Source organism: Eleutherodactylus coqui, chromosome 8, assembly GCF_035609145.1.
Source record: "Eleutherodactylus coqui strain aEleCoq1 chromosome 8, aEleCoq1.hap1, whole genome shotgun sequence".
NCBI classification, from domain to species: domain Eukaryota; kingdom Metazoa; phylum Chordata; class Amphibia; order Anura; family Eleutherodactylidae; genus Eleutherodactylus; species Eleutherodactylus coqui.
Genome location: NC_089844.1, coordinates 57,003,910 through 57,024,723, shown reverse-complemented (window position 1 = coordinate 57,024,723; position 20,814 = coordinate 57,003,910). Strand labels below are relative to the sequence as shown.

The following is a 20,814-nucleotide window of genomic DNA, read 5'->3' as shown; positions in this document are numbered from 1 at the left end:
GCTCTGGAAACGTCCAGGTTCTGCAAGCATATGGCAGACACACACAGATCACAGTTCTCATGTTTGGAGCAAACTAAGACAATCGGGAACTCATACTTATTCCACATGCTGCTTAACCATTTAAACAAAACCAACACAAATCAGTTCCAATCTTCTGGCTCCATGGAGCATTCAATATTTTTAGTGCCTCTGTCCCTTTCTTTGCAGAAGAGACAGGTAAGTGGGAGGCAGGAAAAATAGCAGTACAGGAGGCATGGGGATACTGGCAGTGAAGAAGATCAACAACCCAGTTGCTATACTCTGATTCACCTTGACAGTCAATATAATGCGGTCGGTAACAAGAGGGCATCCGCTACGTCTAGAAGAAAGCAGGTTTCATCGCCAACACAGAAAAGGGTTCTTTACTGTAAGAGCAGTGAGACTGTGGAACTCTCTGCCTGAGGAGGTGGTGATGGCAAAATCCATACTTTAAAAGGGGACTTGATATCTTTCTAGAGCAGAAGGCTATTACAGGATATAAATCTTACGTTAATTGTTAATCCGGGTATACAGGCAGGTAGGAACTATTAGGGGTTGATCCAGGGAACAGTCTAATTGCCATTAGGGTTTCGGGAAGGAATTTTTCCCCCCAAAGGGCTAATTGGCTCCTGCCTCTTGGGCTTTTTTGCCTTTCTCTGGATCAACAACACAGGAGGATAACAGGCTGGACTAGATGGACATTGTCTTCATTTGGCCTTACAAACTATGTTACTATGTTACTCGCCACTTCGCTGCATGAAAGGCCAAAATTTACCAACCTCTCCAGCGCAGCAATGTAAACTGCTGCTCAGTGAGACTCACTACAACTCGACTAACAGGTCGCCTTTCCATTTCTGCCTCCAGTAGCTCCAGCATCCCTCCACTTCCTAAAGGCACAGTTACAACAAACTTTCATAAAACAATCAAATGGCATAACACAAGTTAAAATTGTCTAACATGTAGATCTTGATGTAGATATGCAGCAGAATTTAACCATTTGCAACTCTCCATCAAAATCCATATGTTAAATTCTAAATTGCTTGTGGTTCACCATTAATGACCATTAGGGCTATGTTCACATGGGACAGATACGCTGTGGAATGTCCGCTGCAGAATTTCCCGCATATAATCCACAGTGTTTTGAAATACCAACTAAATGAGTGAGTTTTACAGATTTTTCATCTACACCAAGCAGAAAATATCCACTGCATAAGGGTGCGTTCACACGAGCGTAGGCGTATTTACGTTCGCACGAGCGCAGCGTATAATCGCCGGAAAGAACGTTTTTCGCCGATCACGACCAGAGCTAGAAAGCGTATTTTCGTTTGTTCCTACTTTTCAAACGGTCTTTTCGGCCATCGAATATGCGTTGGCGCGTATTTCGGTCGCATATGTTCCGTGTTTTTTTCGGGTTGCCGTTTTTACGCGCCGTAAAATCGCCCATGCGAACGAATACATTGGAAACCAACGCCTCAGATGGTCACGTTTATACGATTGGGCGCAAAAATGTGCCGTTTATGCGCTCGTGTGAACGCACCCTAAGGGTGACTACCCACTAGAGTTTCCGCTTTTCTTGCGTGAAAAACACTGCGATTTCGCATTTGCGCTTTTCCGGCATTTTTCGTTGCGTTTTTCTGGCTGTAATTTCGCAGCACATCACAGCTTGAAGCGTTGCGTTTTTACAGCCCTCCATTGACAATCATGGGTGCATTAAGAGAAAAATAAGGAGACATATGCAACTGACAGTTGCTATGTGAAAAAGCACAACGAAACACCAAAAAACCCCCAGATGGACAAGAACACATTCTATACTAATGGCTCTTCAGAAAAAACGCAAAACGCTATTTGGCATCGCAGGAAAAAAATACCCTAGTGGGTAGTCACCCTTAATGTTGCGGAAAAACAGTATGTAAGCAGCTTTTTCTGCACGTTTTCGCAACAGAATTTAACATAGAGGTAATATAGAGTAACATAGTAACAGATGAAAACCCACAGAAATGAACAGAAATCAAAATCACACTAAGACCCGGCACTGGAAAAATGCACCATTAGCCAAGAAAAGCGCCACGAAATCCGCAGCAAACAGCAACTTTATGTCTTGCGGATCTCAGGACTTATCAACTGCCCTGCAGAAATTCCACAGTGGATATTCCACATCGTATCCGTCTATGTGAACATAGCCTCATGCATAAAATTAGTGAACAGCTCTAAAGCATAGCGTTGGGTAAATACTCTTATTCATGCTACAAGTCCAAGCCAAAACAAATATTATGTAGTCCATACAGTTGTAAAACTGATACTTTTTATAGCAGCTCCAACATTATTAGTTTTTCTTGCAGGTTAGTGATAAATATCAGTAACAATATAGCAGCATGTTACATTGTTATTTATGGCTCTACTCCATCCACCTTCTTACAATCCCAGAGGAATGCATTCTGTACCTGTTCGTCCGCTGGGAGCAGTTTGCCTCTGACAGAAAAGGCTTTTTAGCAAGAATTTCCCTGACAGGGAAGAGACCAGATCCAGTTACTGCCCCTCGGAAGTCTGATTGGTCTGTGTGAATGTGGATGTTAGCAGCAAAACAGAATGGGCTCTGTGCTCTCTGGAAATAGCAACAAGTGCAGCTGACCAGAGGAGGGCTGCCCCTGTACCCCTCCTGCTGTGCCCACTGCATGGGAACTTGTGCCACACTTCTTGCTGTCTAAGCTGCTTGCTCAGGAGGTTTACTTTTTTTTCCATTCCATTTTACCCAGCATTTCTGACTGAGCCAAAGCAAGCTGTGATGTTAAATAGCTGATCATCCACATGGTGACTGTATCTCCCTTGGACATGTTTAGCATCAGCATACAGAATACAGCTGCCTATGTGGGTCTTGTTACACTGGGGCAGCAAATTCCCCTTCTGATTGTCTGGTGTTATGCTGGAGATACTGACAGGAATAGCAGGGAGTGCTGATGATCAGTGGGCTGCAAGGATTTTGTGAATGAACTGTACCTGGTGCAGGGACATCCTCTGAAGTTACAGACTGGACCTCATCAGCAGAACCAGAAGGGTAAGTCTGCTGGTTAATGTGTCAGTGTTATCTGCAATTGTATAATACTACTAGATATTCTCTATAGTATGTCAATCTTTCTGTACTGGAAGCATCATAGACTGAGAATGTTTTTACTGTACAACCTATTGTCTCTTTTCCTTCCAATTCTAGCTTTGTGAATCCCAATAATGTCTATTTTATAAAACTATATATTTAATGGGTATTTACTGTTATTTCGTATTTTACTTCTATGACTGTCATTGGATACAATTTTACATTCTACAATATACCAAATTGGTGTCCATTTATATTGCATCAGGGGGTATAAGTTACATTCAATAAGAAAGTATTTGAAGTAAGAGAACAGAAAAGACATTCCCCTGGTTAAGTGGATAGAGAACTGAGTATATAAGTGACACTAACGCAATTAGAGTTTCTTTACAGATGTATGGACACATGTACAACTTTTTTTGCACTACAGAAAATGCGAAGTATACATGTAGGGTGCGCTGTATTTATGAAATACACTGTTTCTAGGAGGCTAACTCTAACTTCAGTGTATTTCTTTACATGTAATATAATGAATGATACCAATGGTAAGCCAGGCCTTTCATCGTCACGTAATAGTTATGAAATTATGATAGTTGTGCTGAATGTTTAAGAAATTCGCTGCCTAAAAATACAGTACCCCCATTCATTCAGGAGAAAGCATGGACCTATCCCATTCTATAGACTTCACTTCCAGCGATATCTTAACATGGTTATGGGCTGTGTATGGTATCCAATCTCATTTATTCATTTGGCTTATTTTGGGGATATTGTGTACAAATAAATTATAATGTGGAGTAAATTCCAGGCTATCCCTGCATTACGTTACATTTAGGAATACAGTTGTTGCACACTCATGGTTTAATCATTATAGCAGCTGCTGTAAACATGTTACTAGGAGTATATTTATACTAGTGTTACAATAATATGATGTGTCATCAGCATGCTATCATTATACACTGTATTAGGGAGCTATTTATAACCTGACGTCCTACAAAAAGTTTTACATCTTCTGACAACTTTCTTTTGACTTGTACCTCCCTGCAACTCTTATGATGTTTACTGATCAACTTTATTCTGGCACTTTTTTTCTATTTTTTGTCTTGTTTTTCTTTTTTCACACTATTAAGAGGCATAAAATGGGTCTTAGACAATGTTAATATCTGTGTCTAGGCTTCTCTTTCCATGACACGTCCACTTTTAAAAAAGGCTTGAGAAAGCATAAAGAGACACAAAGCGGTTGTTGTCCTGTTGCACTGCGCCCTCTTTCCCCATTTGTGCTTTTATGCATGTAATAATGTTAATCATTGCATTTTAACCCTTTCGAATCCAATTTGTATCCTGGTTTTCCTAGGGGGCTTACTCTTTTTCTGCAGTTATACAATGGCGCTATATGCTGGCTAAAGCCAGTACTGTATGAGGTTACATGTTGGATAGGCTCCGACAGCAGAGAGGCTGGCAATATACAGTAAGAGAACCCCGACGGACGTCTTACAATGTCGGAGCTGTACAGCCTCAAATCATAATGTCTTCAGATGTCAGACAGTGGATTGGAAACGGTTAAGACTTGTTTGGTTAATGCCGCTTTTCATAGCTTTAATTTGATTAACTAAAAAAAAAAAAAAAAAACGTAATAGTAGCATAAGAGATCCTAATGGATTGACTTTACTTTAAAGAGATCTGTCAGGTTTCAATTCTTTTTTTATGTTCTGTCACATTTCTGTTAGTATTTTTGTTTTACTACTCCATCATAGGAACACAAAAAACAAAAATAACAGTGTGTCGGATCCGTCATATGACAATAACAGCGCCTAACTGACCCCACTAACTATAATTGGTTCCATTGGGTACCTGTCATAGTGTCTATCCGTTTACCAGAAAAAAGTATGCTGCCTGCTGCACTATTTTGCTTTAGCACTTATGATGGAAACCCTGGATGGAAGCTCTTAACAGAAGTCTGAACAGAACCTTACTTGTCAAACAATGAACACCTAATGGAACAAAGGCCAAGTGCAGCCAACTGATAACAGTTGGAAAATCTCATAGAAAATAATGGTGGTGTTATTTAAAACATTTTTTTAGGTTTTTTGGTAAAAATAACAGAGCTGAATTCTAGACAAAGGCAGATGCAAACTTAAGCCCCATTTACACGAAAAGAGGATCGCTCAAAGTTCGCTCAAAAGACAATTTGAGTGACAGCTTTGAGCAAGCATTTTGCTTGGCTACTAATGGGCACTAATGCCTACTAGTAGATTATTATCTTAATTTGCATTTAAATGAAGCTCTCTTCACTGTATACAGATAACAGTGGGTGGTCTGTTAACTGCATACAGCTCCTTTGTTATCAGCGCTCCCATGGAGAATCACAGCCTGCGGTCCCTGCTATCAGCTGGCCGGCTGAACAATGGTTTTTATGCTGAACTAAAAATCATCCTTCAGCCGAAAAGCTAACATAGTCAGACTTAATTTCGAAAGGCAAGCATTGAGTAGCGCGGCATAGGACAATCCCGACACCTCCTCACTTGTTGACGGTAGTCAAGGAGTATTGTAAACTTCCCAATGACCAGAATCAATGGCTCACAGGCCTCAAAAATGTGTTTCTTAGAAAATATAGAAGGGTGAAGTATGATAGAACATACAGGATATATACCGTTTATTGACAAAGTGTTACAGAGCCGCTCTCCATGCTATTGCTTAGGCGATCTGACACACGGCCATAACTTCATTGCTGGATCACGTGCGGCACGCTCTCTACTGCTAGCTGGAGAAAATGTTTTTTGCTATTGCACTGATGGGCGGGTGGTGCTGCATTTCACTTCCTTCAATGTGTGGTTTAGGTTATTTATACCAGCTCCTCTTATTAGAAGATTCTGGTTATACTCTTTGTATGCTAGTCAGGTCTGGACTAGGACTTTTGTCTTGTCTCTAGTTACTTTAGGGTACCCTTACACGGAATAGCTATCAGGTGGTTTAGCTTTCACACAGGAGTGATAGTCATTAAGCAGATGGAGGTGGGAGCGCACCAGAGAGCTCTTCCAGCTGCCCGCATCCATTAGCATTAAACAGGCACTCTGTAAGGGCTCCCACACACTTGCGTTTGTGTTTTTTGTTAACGCGATTGTCAATGGGACTTTCTAATGTTAAAAACGCAACGCAACTTACGTTTTTGGTGCATTGCGTTGCGTTTTTAACATTAGAAAGTCCCATTGACAATCGGGTTAACAAAAAACGCAAACGCAAGTGTGTGGGAGCCCTAAGGGTTGCGCTGCTGGAATCTGTTGTACTACATAGGTTTCCAACAGCACAGCCCCAATAAATCAACCAAAGGTCAGCAGCAGTAGGTATCAATATGCAGTACAATGGAGGATACAAAGGATAATAATAATAATCTTTATTTATATAGCGTCAAACATATTCTGCAGCTCTTACAAAAACTGGGGGCTACAGAAAGACAAACGTACAAAAATATAAAAACCACGGTTACATGAAGTACAGATAGTCCCCTACTTGCGAACAGGTTCCGTTCCAGGAACCTGTTCACAAGTCTATTTGTTCACAAGTCCAAACAAATGCTTGTATGGAGCGGGATCGCAGGTGGATCCCGCTCCATACAACGTCGGGTGCCGGCTGTTCTTACCTGGCGGTATTTAAAGTGTTAACAGTTCTGACGAGCGGTGCGGCTCGTCGGAACTGCTGCCGCCGGGTGTCCGCTGTAAGAACAGGCGGCACCCAACGTTCAGGGGGTCCGTACAGCGTCCCACGATGAGATTGCGGGACGCTGTGCGATTGCTAGGCAGCCGGGGACCTCCTAAAAGGCCCCAGGGCTGCCTATGCAGAGTGCCCAACAAGCACACGGCTTGATAGGCGCTCTGCATTGACAGCCCTAGGGCCTTTCAGAAGGCCCCCGGCTGCTTAGCAACTGCACAGTGTCCCGCAATCTGACCGGACAGGCTTTTATCAGGCTTGATAGAAGCCTGCCCGGTCCCTGCACAGTATGATGTAATGCCATAGCATTACATCATACTGTGCAGGACAGATTGTTCGCATCTTGCGAAATTCGTAACTCGAATGTTTGCAAGTCAGGGACTATCTGTAATCAGTTGATGGAAACAGTAGAGAGGAAGAATCATATCCTGATGATCGCATCTAACGGCATCTTTAGAAACTCCCACCTCTCCCCCCTTTCTTGCGATAATCAGGATATGATTCTTCCTCGTTTATTTAGGCTAAATTCGTATCTACTATAGATGGTCTGTCCAGTAAATCAGCCCAGAACACCCTAATCTAAAAAAGGGGTGGACTGTCGGACCATACTATACCTACAGTCAGTTTGATTATCACGACCCCCTATAATTGGGACTGATCTCAGACATTACTGGAAGCTCTCTATTCTTTTCCGTGGGATGTTTATTCTAAAAACAAAAACTAAATAAAATAAAGTTTGATATCTGAGACGAATCAATAAAGTCTCGCACAGAATTTTCCCCGTTGGAATATTGTGACACGCACGAGTATATTTGTTTCTTTTTTTGTCCTTATCATTTATGATTTGTTCTAAGCCCAGTGTTTTTAATATATATCAATAAAGATTTAACAATCTTACATACTACAAATAATGGGATGATACAGAAGGTAAAGGCTGGAGACGTGCGCGGTATGGCGAGGTGGAGAGTGAGGGATGCTATACACACAGACAATGGTCAGACATAAGCTGTGTGATGGCTGAATCAGTGTGACTGCAGGGGCAGTTGATTATGGCTAGCAGGGATTGCAGTCACTAGGACAGGGAGCATGTTATCAGGCAGAGTACAGAAGGGTTTAGTTTAGCGGATATGGTATGCCTCCCTGAAAAGGTGTGTTTTTAGAGCACGCCTGAAGTTTTGTGAATCAGGGATGGCGCGGATAGTTTTGGGTAGCACATTCCAGAGGACTGGTGCTGCTCTGGAGAAGTCTTGGAGGCAGGAATGATTGGTGTGAATTAAAGCGGCGCTCAGTCTGGTTTCGTTAGCAGAGCTGAGAGCCCGGGCTGGTTGATGGATTGAGATGAGGGAGGCAATGTATGGTGGCGCGGTGCTGTGGAGGGCTTTATGGATTAAGGTAGTGAGTTTAAATTGAATTCTGTATTTAACGGGCAGCCAGTACAGTGACCGGCACAGGGCAGAGGTGTCCAAGTAGTGGCTGTACAGGAAGATGAGCCCGGCTGCCGCATTCAGGATGGATTGGAGAGGGCAGAGTCTGGCGTGGGGGAGGCCGATCAGCAACGAGTTGCAATAATTGAGGCGAGAGTGGATGAGGGCAACAGTGAGTGTTTTTAAGTGCTTCAACGGTGAGGAAAGGACAGATTCTTGCGATGTTCTTGAGGTGCAGCTGACATGTTCGGACCACAGATTGAGCTTGATTACAGTAGTGGAACACAATAATCACGCACTGAAGGAATGGCAAGGCTGGGCTTTTATAGGAAGTGCAATCAGGAACAAAGGAGGGGTCAGGACCAGGAGGCAGGAACTAGGTAACTGGGAAATGTAGAACAAGGCTAGGTTTCAGCAATAGAACTGTCCAAGTGCTGGACTAGCCTAGCGGAGAAAGCTGCCGACTGGGGCAGGTTGTGGGTTCCAGCCCTGACACAGTCATTCATAGATTGAACAACTCCTGTTTACACTGAGTAAGAAGTCTCTTTTTTGTCACTTTGTTTAAATGAGTTGAAATGAAGTGACTAATGAGTGATTTCTGTTGGTGGCTGTGTGTATATGGGATGACTATCACCAAAAATAGCTGTTTCCAGTGATTATTCCTGCAATAAATGCCCCAGGGCTCCTTCTCATGGGCACACTTGTGCATGTATTTGTGTACGCAAAATTTGCATGAGCAAGACATAGAGTATAGAACCCATTGATTTTAATTGGTTTGCTTAATTTTCTCATATTTTTTGCAGACGCAAAGAAATAAAAGCATTTTGTGCACATTTGCACACTAAGGGTGCATTCACACAAGCGTGTGCGTACATAGGTGCGCATCAAAACCACGCACCCACGTACGTGCACAAACACGCGTGAATGCATGTCTGTGCCCATTGCCTTCAATGGGGCTGCAGCTGATGCCGGCGGCCCCATTGAAAGCAGTGGGCTGCGGGCAACGCCTGCAGTGATTTTCAGAGAATTGCTTGCAATATAAGCCCCTCCCTGAAAATCATCCCTGGTTTGGGAAAAAAAAAAAAAAATATATATATATATATATATATATATTTTTTCACCTGTCTGCCATGCAAATATTCCCTGTGGGGAGTTCCCTTGTCACTGAACACTCTGACAGCACTGTCACAGTGTTCAGTGATAATGGGACTCCCTGCGGGGATGAAAGAATCCCCTTCCACAACTGTCACAGCTGTGGCAGAGGATTTCTTCATCTCCGCGGAGAGCAAAGAATCCCCTGCCACAGCTGTGACAGCTGTGGCAGAGGATTGCGATGTTCTCCCATTGCTTTCAATGGGACCGGCACTTCTGCAGCCCCATCGAAAGCAAAGGGCTGCCGACAAGCCCTGCAGGGATTTTCGGGGAAGGGCTGAGAATATAAGCCTTTCCCTTAAAATCATCCTTAGAGTAAAAAATAAAAAAATATATATACTCATGTCTCCGCAGCTGCTGGGGCTCAGGCGCGTCCAGCCATGTCTTCTCTCTACACTACTCTGAATCTCTTTCAGAATCTCTTTCTCTTTCGCCTGCTGAAAGGGCTGTATCTGATTGGCTGAGCGCTCATATATTTAAAGCCCTTCCCCGAAAATACCCTGCAGTGCAGGGCTTGTCGGCAGCCCATTGCTTTCAATGGGGCTGCAGAAGCGCCTTTCCTATTGAAAGCAATGGGAGAACATCGCGATCCTCTGCCACAGCTGTCACAGCTGTGGCAGGGAATTCTTTACCCCCTACAGGGATGAAGAAATCCTCTGCCACAGATGTCACAGCTGTGGCAGGGGATTCTTACTCCTCACGGCGAGTAGCCTTGTCACTGAACACTGTCACAGTGCTATCAAAGTGTTCAGTGACAAGCTGGGGAATATTGACACGCACCATGGACCTATGGTGCATGCATGTCCTATGTTTTGCAGCTACGTGCATTTGCACACCTGTAAAACACGGCCATGGGAACACACCATAGGGAACAAATGGTTCTAATAGATGTGTGGTTCTGTGCACACGCACATCTGAAAGCACCCTAAAGGGTAACATAGAAATCTATGGGGGGGGGGGTGCCCACAATATGCAAGGGATGCACAAAATATAGCGCAAAACCATGTGGAAAATAATATCTGGACCTCATAAGGTTAAAAAGCCTTTTGAATCAGGGTGGGGGGTATTGTGAATGCATATCAACATGCCATCCATGTGCAAAAAATACAGTAAAATGCCCCGATATGCAGGCAAAAGCACCTAATTCAGAGTGCAAATGCGTTGCGGCACACACAAAAATGCATACGCCGGTATGAGGGAGCCCCAAGTCGTCAGTTTCTGACTACAGCTACCTATTTTGTTTTCCCCGTCTTCTCTGACTATTTCTGCTTCCTGGTATTGCCTTGCTGCAGTTTCCATTCAAGGGTGTTTACGGAATACTCTAGGTTCCGGTCGCTGTCTCGCTCTTTTCAGGGCAGGTGAGCGGTTAGGGAGATTCCGTCATCCTCTCTGTACCCATTCCTATCTGGAGTGGTGTGCAGCCAGTTGGAATTTTCATGCATTTTAAGCCACATGTATTCCCTTTTTCCTGCTTCTCAGTTTGTCTTTGATCTAACTAGACTTTTCTGACATGACAGACTTTGACAGGCATTACGTACGTTGTTCACACCAGCCAGTCATGACACAAAGATTTTCACTTTTCAAGGTTAGTACATTATTGAGGATAGAAAAATGGACATTTTGGTGAATTACTATTGTTTATGCAATCTTTCCTGTTAAGTTGAGTCCTTAGGGATTATTTTTGCCTTGTTTGGTAAATGTAGCTAATTTTGTATTTATACCCTGTATATTGGGCTACTAGAGGTTATTTAAAGGGGTTGTCTCGCGAAAGCAAGTGGGGTTAAGCACTTCTGTATGGCCATATTAATGCACTTTGTAATATACATCGTGCATTAAATATGTGCCATACAGAAGTTATTCACTTACCTTCCCTGCGCTGGCGTCCCTGTCTCCATGGCTCCGTCTAACTTCAGCGTCTAATCGCCCGATTAGACGCGCTTGCGCAGAAGGGTCTTCTGCCTTCGGCTCGGTCCGGCACGAGCGGCGTTCTGGCTCCGCCCCCTTCAACGCGTCATCGCGTAGCTCCGCCCCGTCGCGTGTGCCGATTCCAGCCAATCAGGAAGCTGGAATCGGCACACGTGACGGGACGGAGCTACGCGATGCCGCGTAGAAGGGGGCGGAGCCAAAATGCCGCTGCTGCTGGACAGACCCGAAGGCAGAAGACCCTTCTGCGCAAGCGCGTCTAATTGGGCGATTAGACGCTGAAGTTAGACGGAGCCATGGAGACGGGGACGCCAGTGCAGGGAAGGTAAGTGAATAACTTCTGTATGGCACATATTTAATGCACGATGTATATTACAAAGTGCATTAATATGGCCATACAGAAGTGCTTAACCCCACTTGCTTTCGCGAGACAACCCCTTTAAGTTACAAGGGTTTTTGGTTTGGGGTGTTTATATTTAGATATATTGCGAACAGCTGCTTTCATGATTAAAAATCTAGCAGCTGTGGTGAAGGAGAGAGGGAGAAGGAAGGTATATGTAGATATAAGTCAGCAGTAGTGAGGCTGACTGCTGCATTACACATTTACCCACTCCGGGACACCTGCACTGTGTGCTGCTGATGTCAATTGTGGAGGCACTCTGACTGGCTTCATTATAAATATGTATGATTGTATGCATTATGTCATGCATGTTCTCATTAGTTCAAATTTAAAATTGTAAACTAAGCATAAATAGCTACAAAAAACAAAAAATCCATGTTTAATTGGTGCAGAGCAAATAGGAATAGCTATGTTTACAGCATGTTTGTGTCACACATTTCAATGCATTTGGTCTACAAAAGGCCACATGCTTAAAAAACATGTCGTATTACCAAGAACTCATTTGTGACTCAGGGTGTACTATAGGTAAAATCATTAGTCTTTGCAAATACCGTGTTTCCCCGAAAATAAGACAGTGTCTTATATTAATTTTTGTTCAAAAAGGTTTGACTTTTTTACATGTATAGCTGCCTGGACACTATTTAAATTGACTTTTTTAATTAACTGTTAGCAGGGCTTAATTTTAGAGTAGGGCTTATATTTCAAGCATCCTCAAAAAGCCTAAAAAATCATTTTGCATTCTCAAAAATTCTGGAAAATCATGCTATGTCTTATTTTCAGGGTATATCTTATTTTCAGGGAAACAGGCTAAATCCATTAGTAAAGTCCTGACTTCTCACCCCTTAAACATCCCATCCTTACTCTCTGTTTACCTTTAGCTGCTCCTGGAAGTGACCTCTGGTAGTTCTTCACTTTGGTCAAGCATGCTCAGATGGTGCTATCTTCACTTATATGTAATTGCTCTGCCCCCGTCCTTAGCACACAGGAATTGTTTCTGCTCTCTCTCCCCTGTATTTAGTAAGTTCAGTAACTATTTCATATGGGCAGATACAATTCATCTGGTCTTATCAGGGCTGTGAGAGATATGTTTTGCAAAGTTGCAGCCCGCTTCCTTCTTCACACTATGAAAATAAAGCTCAGGGGAGAGGCAAAGGGTTAATCTGCTCCAATTAAGCCTTGCAATGCATGGGTTACCTTTAAATGCAAAAAAGTGGGAGGGGCCAGCAGCCAGGAGGTGATACAAGTGCTTCTGGGAACTGTAGTTTCCCAGTTACAAATGTTGGTCATGTGACTGAAGAGGACTACCTTTCACAAAAAGGAGTACTGTTGGATTGTGGGATAACCCCTTTAAAGGGAATCTGACAACAGTTCATGCTGCCCGAACCATGGCCATGTATGTATACTGCAACTGTGTATGTTTTATTCTGAAACAATGTGGCATTACATAATAAATAGAGATGAGCAAACGTACTCGTTTAGGGCAATTACTCAATCGAGCATCGCTTTTTTCGAGTAACTACCTACTCGGGCGAAAAGATTCGGGGGGAGGCGTGGTGGAGCGGGGGTAGCAGTGGGGAACAGGGGGGCGCTCTCTCTCTCCCCCCCCCCTCTCCCCTCTGCAATCCCCCACTCCCCTCTGCAACCCCCCGCTCACCCCCCACCCCCCGAATCTTTTCCCCCGATTAGGCAGTTACTCGAAAAAAAAAGCGATGCTCGATCGAGTAATTGCCCTAAACGAGTACATTCGCTCATCTCTAATAATAAACATACTTTGAAGTTTGAATCAGAAGGCCTTTCAAGTTTGAGTCATGGGGGCCTTTCTACAACAGATCATCTAGACTGATAGCTCCTTTTCCTGATTGTGTATGTGGACAGGAGCTGTCACTCTCAATGATCGGGGTGGGGAAAGGCCAGCATGCCACACCCCTCTGACTTGCAGAACCCTTCCAAGTCAAACTTCAAAGTATGTTTTTTCGGGATCACCGCAGCGTTTCAGAGCATACACATGCACACTTTACATACCTGTTCTGGGAACTTGCTACCTATGGTTCTGTCAGCATGAACTTTAGTAATTCGGTCAATGCACAAGAGACAGGCTGGCATAGTTCATGAAAAAGCTTCTATATATATATATATATATACATATACACACAAAGAACAGTGATATAGCTATGGGGGTTGCACTTGCCACCAGGCAGGCCTCTAGTCCAGAAGGGCCCACAGGACCCCTCACCACAGTAAAAATGTGTGCACCATAAATCATTTACTCAGCTGGTTTCTTAAGGACCACTTATTCTCAAAGATAATATTTCAATCAAATGAAAGATTGAAAGATTTAGCGATCTATTTGCATAAAGTGTTAATGGCCATTAACACTTTATCATCCTTATTTGCATGTAAAAGGGCCTCAATGTGTTGTTTTCAGGGCCCAGGGTGTGTTTTAACACGCACCCAGCTGTGTAAACAGCTGCCACAAGATTGCATTGTTCTCTTCATGACTAGTGTTAACATGCCACTGGGAGAACATCCTGCAGTCTTTTGAAAGGTGAGCTAAATACATTCAAATGGAATGTATCTGCTTAGTGTATCAGCGGCTGACCAATGGACTTTATGTGACTCAAAATCCATCGTTCAAACAAAAATTGCATGATACCCGCATAACGATTATTGCTCATTTTCAACCGTTTGGACTTTATCTGCAGCTTGTGAGCTCTCCCCACACAGTTGAGACGAGAGCCCGCTCAGTACTACGCTGTTCTTTCACTGGTTACCCCTGTTGTCCGCACTGCATCGGTCGCAAACAGCAGAACTAGAGAGACATGAAAGGCCCAAGTCTCCAGGACTCACAAAAACAGCTTCTCTATATTGAAACTGTTGAGAGCCAGACAATATACCTACCAAAGGGACCACATTGGATGCAAGTGAGTATACATATTTTTCTATCTGGTATATAAACAAGCCTTTGAGGAGGAGTCGTCTGTCAGGGTCTCGTGCAGCCAGGGATCATGTGACTGAGTGGAGCCGCAAGATAGGAACGTACGATGAATATAGCACTACTGGCCTCAGAAAGGCAACCTGTAACTGTAAAAAGCCTCATTTGGGGGCACTGTTACTAATCGGGCACATTTGGGGGGGCACTATTTTTAAGGAAGCACTGTTACTTTAGTGGGCCACATTGAGGGCACTAATACTATAAGGGCTACAGTGGGGACACTATTACTATATGGGAGAACTATTATTACTATTAAAGGGGTTGCCAGATTTATAATTTTTTTTTCCTAGTGTTCCCCATGCCTGGAAAAAAATAAAATATCCTATACTCACCTCTCATAGGTCCCCACAGCACCAGCTCTATCCTCCTCTGAGACATATTGTTTACAGGCTGCACTTAACCTGTGTATCAGGCTGCTGCAACCAATCACAGATCTCAATGCTCAAACTCCTACAGCGCAGAAGCTGCGGGGACGCTAGGAAGGATATTTTATTATAAGTCGGACAACCCCATTTAATGCTACTATTATTCACTCACAGCGTGGTGGTATTGTTTAGTAATGGTATGGTAGTGTTTATCTAGTAACGGTGTGGTGTTATTATCCAGTTATGATATGGCAATGCTATCCAATAGCAACACAGTATTATTAGTCAGTCACGGTTTGGTGGTGCTATGTAGTCCAGTAGGGTGGTAATGTTTAGTTATTAGGGATGAGCAAGTATACTCGCTAAGGCACTACTCGCTCGAGTAATGTGCCTTAGCCGAGTATCTCCCCGCTCGTCCCGAAAGATTCGGGGGCTGCCGTAGCTGACAGGTGAGTTGCGGCGGGGAGCGGGGCAGAGCGGGCGGGAGAGAGGGAGAGAGAGATCTCCCCTCCATTCCTCCCTGCTCTCCCCCGCAGCTCCCCGCTTTCGGGACGAGCGGGGAGATACTCGGCTAAGGCACATTACTCGAGCGAGTAGTGCCTTAGCTAGTATACGCGCTCATCCCTATTAGTTATGGTTCGGCAGTGATAAACAGTTAGTGGGGGTAATATGGAGCACGGAGGGTCTGCAAACTGAACTTTTGCACCTGAACCCATGAGCCTGTAGCTACGCCCCTGACTAAAAATGCCAGTTACAGTTTCAAACATCATATTTAAAAAGTATTTTCAGAAATACCAGATTAAAGCATGTTTAAGAGTTTGTATCAGATTTTAAATATAAATGCCAATTTGTTTTTTAAAAATGCCATGTCTAAAAATTATTATATATTATTATTAGAGATGAGCAAGCGTACTCGTTCGAGCATTAGGGTACTCGAGATGCTCGTTATTCAACTCGTTGTTCAACTCGTTGTTCGAGTCACTTCCATTTTCTTCCCAGAAAAGTTTTCGCCGTTTTCTGGCCAATAGAAACACAGGGAAGGCATTACAACTTCCTCCTGTGAAGTTCCAGCCCTATCCCACCCCCCTGCAGTGAGTGGCTGGGGAGATCAGGTGACACCCAAGTATATAAACCGGGGCCGGCCGCAGCTCGCCACAGATGCACGCTGAGGCCTTAGTCAGACGGGCGTTTTTTCGCGCGATTTGCGCATGCGTCCGGTGATTTTATAAAACCATTGCTTTGCAATGGTATCGGACACATGAGCGCTTTTTATGCGCTCGTCCGATAAATTATAGAACAGAAATCGCAGATCGCACCTATCTGCGATCTGCGATTCCTGTTCTCTTCTCTATATGTGCTCAATGGGGCCGGCGGCAGCAGCGCCGACCCCATTAAGAGCATATACTAGACAAATCATTCTTCTCTGCCACAGCTGTAACAGCTGTGGCAGAGAAGAATGATGTTTGCCCATTGAATTCAATGGAGCCGGCAATACAGCCGGCTCCATTGAAAGCAATGGGCTGCCAGCGATCGCAGGATGAATTGTCGGGAAGGGCTTAAATATATAAGCCCTTCCCTGCAATTCATCCAGAAATGTGTAAAAATAAAAAAAATATATATACTCACCTTGTCCCGGCAGACGGAGTTCAGCGCGGCCGGCTGGCAGTGGGTGTGAGTGAGAGCTGCCCCTGATTGGTCCCTGCGCTGAGCCAATCAGAGGCAGCTCTCACTCACACGCATTCATGAATTCAGGAATGGGTGTGAGTGAGAGCTGCCTCTGATTGGCTCAGCGAAGGGACCAATCAGGGGCAGCTCTCACTCACACCCATTCATGAATTCATGAATGGGTGTGAGTGAGTGCTGCCTCTGATTGGCTCAGCGCAGGGACCAATCAGGGGCAGCTCTCACTCACACCCACTCACACCCACTGCCAGCCGGCCGCGCTGAACTCCGTCTGCCGGGACATGGTGAGTATATATATATATTTTTTTTTACACATTTCTGGATGAATTGCAGGGAAGGGCTTATATATTTAAGCCCTTCCCGACAATTCATCGTGAGATCGCCCGCAGCGCATTGCTTTCAATGGAGCGGGCTGTATTGCCGGCTCCATTGAATTCAATGCGCTGGACAGCTCCGGCCCGTTTCTATTGAAACGCGGCTAGGAGCAGTTTTTTCAGGCGATTTTTCAGCCCCGGTCACGTGATTTGCGGATGCGCATCCGTCATGCGATCCGCAAATCGCGGCAAAAAACGCCCGTGTGACTAAGGCCTGAGAGACATTAGCGAAAGTTCCGTCCTGCTGTAGCTGCTATAGGGAGAGTGTTAGGCTGTTATCTTCGTCTTCAAGAACCCCAACGGTCCTTCTTAGGGCCACATCTGACCGTGTGCAGTACTGTTGAGGCTGCTTTTAGCAGTTTTGCACATTTTTTTTTTTTGTATATCGGGCGTGCAGACCATAGCGTCCTCAGTCTGCAGTCATTTTACTGAGTATAGGGGCAGTACTGGTGAGGCAGGGACAGTGGTACAGGGAAAGAGATATACTGGCTATATAGGCAGTGTGCTTTTTAAAAAAAATTGGAAAAAAAAATCTTTGGGCTGCCTGTGACCGTGTTCAGTTTACTGTGTGTCTGCTGGGGGTAGTAGTCGCTCACTATTACCCAGCTAGGTGTTACTGCAGCCTTGCGCATAATTTTTTCTAGCTGCACTGTGCTTTCAATAACCACAGTCATCCTCCAACAGGGAAATCCATATACAGGCTATATAGGCAGTGGGCTTTTTCCCAAAAATTGGAAAAAAATACTATATTTGGGCTGCCTGTGACCGTCTTCAGTTTACTGCGTTTCTGCTGGGGGTAGTAGTTGCTCATTATTACCCAGCTAAGCCTGTGACCGTGTACAGTTTACTGCGTGTCTGCTGGGGGTAGTAGTCGCTCATTATTACCCAGCCTTGCGCATAATTTTTTCTGGCTGCACTGTGCTTTCAATAACCACAGTCATCCTCCAACAGGGAAATCCATATACAGGCTATATAGGCAGTGGGCTTTTTCTCAAAAATTGGAAAAAAATACTATATTTGGGCTGCCTCTGACCGTCTTCAGTTTACTGCGTGTGTGCTGGGGGTAGTAGTCGCTTATTATTACCCAGCTAAGCCTGTGACCGTCTACAGTTTACTGCGTGTCTGCTGGGGGTAGTAGTCGCTCATTAATACCCAGCCTTGCACTTAATTTTTTCTGGCTGCATTGTGCTTTCAATAACCACAGTCATCCTCCAACAGGGAAATCCATATACAGGCTATATAGGCAGTGGGCTTTTTCCCAAAAATTGGAAAAAAATACTATATTTGGGCTGCCTGTGACCGTCTTCAGTTTACTGCGTTTCTGCTGGGGGTAGTAGTCGCTCATTATTACCCAGCTAAGCCTGTGACCGTGTACAGTTTACTGCGTGTCTGCTGGGGGTAGTAGTCGCTTATTAATACCCAGCCTTGCACTTAATTTTTTCTGGCTGCATTGTGCTTTCAATAACCACAGTCATCCTCCAACAGGGAAATCCATATACAGGCTATATAGGCAGTGGGCTTTTCCCCAAAAATTGGAAAAAAATACTATATTTGGGCTGCCTGTGACCGTCTTCAGTTTACTGCGTGTCTGCTGGGGGTAGTCGCTCATTATTACCCAGCCAAGCTTGTGACCGTGTACAGTTTACTGCGTGTTTGCTGGGGGTAGTAGTCGCTCATTATTACCCAGCTAAGCGTTACAGCAGGCTTGCGCATAATTGTTTCCTGGCTCTGCTCTGTCCGTTACATGATCGCCGTCATCCCGCCAGAGGGAAAGAGTATACTTATATACGCTGCATACGGTGTCTGTCTGGTTTTTCACCTCACCATTTTAAAAAATTGAAGCAAAATACTTAAGGCCTACCACTGGCCTTTGGTCACTTGACTGGTTCTGCCCTGTGAATTCCAGTAGCTCAGTCATACGCAACTAGGTCTCACTACAGGCTTGCGCATAATTGTTTCCTGGCTCTGCTGTGCGTTCCGTAAGCGAAGTCAGCCTCCAACCACAGGCCAATAAGTGGCACATTTAATTACAACGTTCTGTTTCTGCTCTACTCATAATACACCATGCTGAGGGGTAGGGGTAGGCCTAGAGGACGTGGACGTGGACACGGGCGAGGACACAGAGGCCCAAGTCAGGGTGTGGGCACAGGTCGAGCTCCGGGTCCAGGTGTATCGCAGCCGACTGCTGCGGGATTAGGAGAGAAGCAAGTTTCTGGGGTCCCCTGATTCATCTCACAATTAATGGGTCCACGCGGTAGACCTTTATTAGAAACTGAGCAGTGTGAGCAGGTCCTGTCGTGGATGGCAGAAAGTGCATTCAGCAAACTATCCACCGTCAGCACCCAGTCTTCTACGCCGTCCACTGCTGCATCCCTGAATTCTCTCGCTGCTGCTCCTCCCTTCTCCCAGCCTCCTCGCTCCCAGCAAATGACACATTCAGAAGAGCAGGCAGGCTCCCAGGAACTGTTCTCGGGTCCCGGCCTTGAGTGGGCAAAAATGGATCCTCTATCACCTGAGGAGTTTCTCATGACCGATGCCCAACCTTTGGAAAGTTCCCAGGATCTGGGTGAGGAGACTGGGGACTTCCGGCAACTGTCTCAAGAGCTTTCAGTGGGTGAGGAGGACGATGACGATGAGACACAGTTGTCGATCAGTGAGGTAGTAGTAAGGGCAGTAAGTCCAAGGGAGGAGCGCACAGAGGATTCGGAGGAAGAGCAGCTGGACGATGAGGTGACTGACCCCACCTGGTTTGCTAAGCCTACTGAGGACAGGTCTTCAGAGGGGGAGGCAAGTGCAGCAGCAGGGCAGGTTGGAAGAGGCAGTGCGGTGGCCAGGGGTAGAGGCAGGGCCAGACCGAATAATCCACCAACTGTTTCCCAAAGCGCCCCCTCGCGCCATGCCACCCTGCAGAGGCCGAGGTGCTCAAAGGTGTGGCAGTTTTTCACTGAGAGTGCAGACAACCGACGAACTGTGGTGTGCAAGGTTTGTCACGCCAAGATCAGCCGGGGAGCCACCACCACCAGCATGCGCAGGTATATGATGGCCAAGCACCCCACAAGGTGGGACGAAGGCCGTTCACCGCCTCCGGTTTGCACCACTGCCTCTCCCCCTGTGCCCCAACCTGCCACTGAGATCCAACCCCCCTCTCAGGACACAGGCACGACCGTCTCCCGGCCTGCACCCACACCCTCACCTCCGTTGTCCTCGGCCCCATCCAGCAATGTCTCTCAGCGCAGCGTCCAGCCGTCGCTAGCGCAACTGTTTGAGAGCAAGCGCAAGTACGCCGCCACGCACCCGCACGCTCAAGCGTTAAACGTGCACATAGCCAAATTGATCAGCCTGGAGATGCTGTCGTATAGGCTTGTGGAAACGGAGGCTTTCAAAAACATAATGGCGGCGGCGGCCCTGCGCTACTCCCAGTCGCCACTACTTTTCCCGATGTGCCGTCCCAGCCCTGCACGACCACGTCTCCCGCAACATTGTACACGCCCTCACCAACGCGGTTACTGGCAAGGTCCACTTAACAACAGACATGTGGACAAGCACAGGCGGGCAGGGCCACTATATCTCCCTGACGGCACATTGGGTGAATTTAGTGGAGGCTGGGACAGAGTCAGAGCCTGGGACCGCTCACGTCCTACCCACCCCCAGAATTGCGCGCCCCAGCTCGGTGCTGGTATCTGCGGCGGTGTATGC

At 45.4% G+C, this 20,814-nt stretch overlaps 1 protein-coding gene across 1 annotated transcript in view; it reads left to right on the top strand.

Moving 5' to 3' along the window:
- The first annotated feature begins 2,740 nt into the window (after window positions 1-2,740).
- Window positions 2,741-20,814, top strand: part of LRRC3 (leucine rich repeat containing 3) — a 51,289-nt gene continuing 33,215 nt past the window's right edge. The window contains exon 1 of the mRNA XM_066577377.1: window positions 2,741-3,070. The gene's annotated coding sequence lies outside the window, so the exon portion shown is untranslated. The remainder of the gene's footprint in view (window positions 3,071-20,814) is intronic.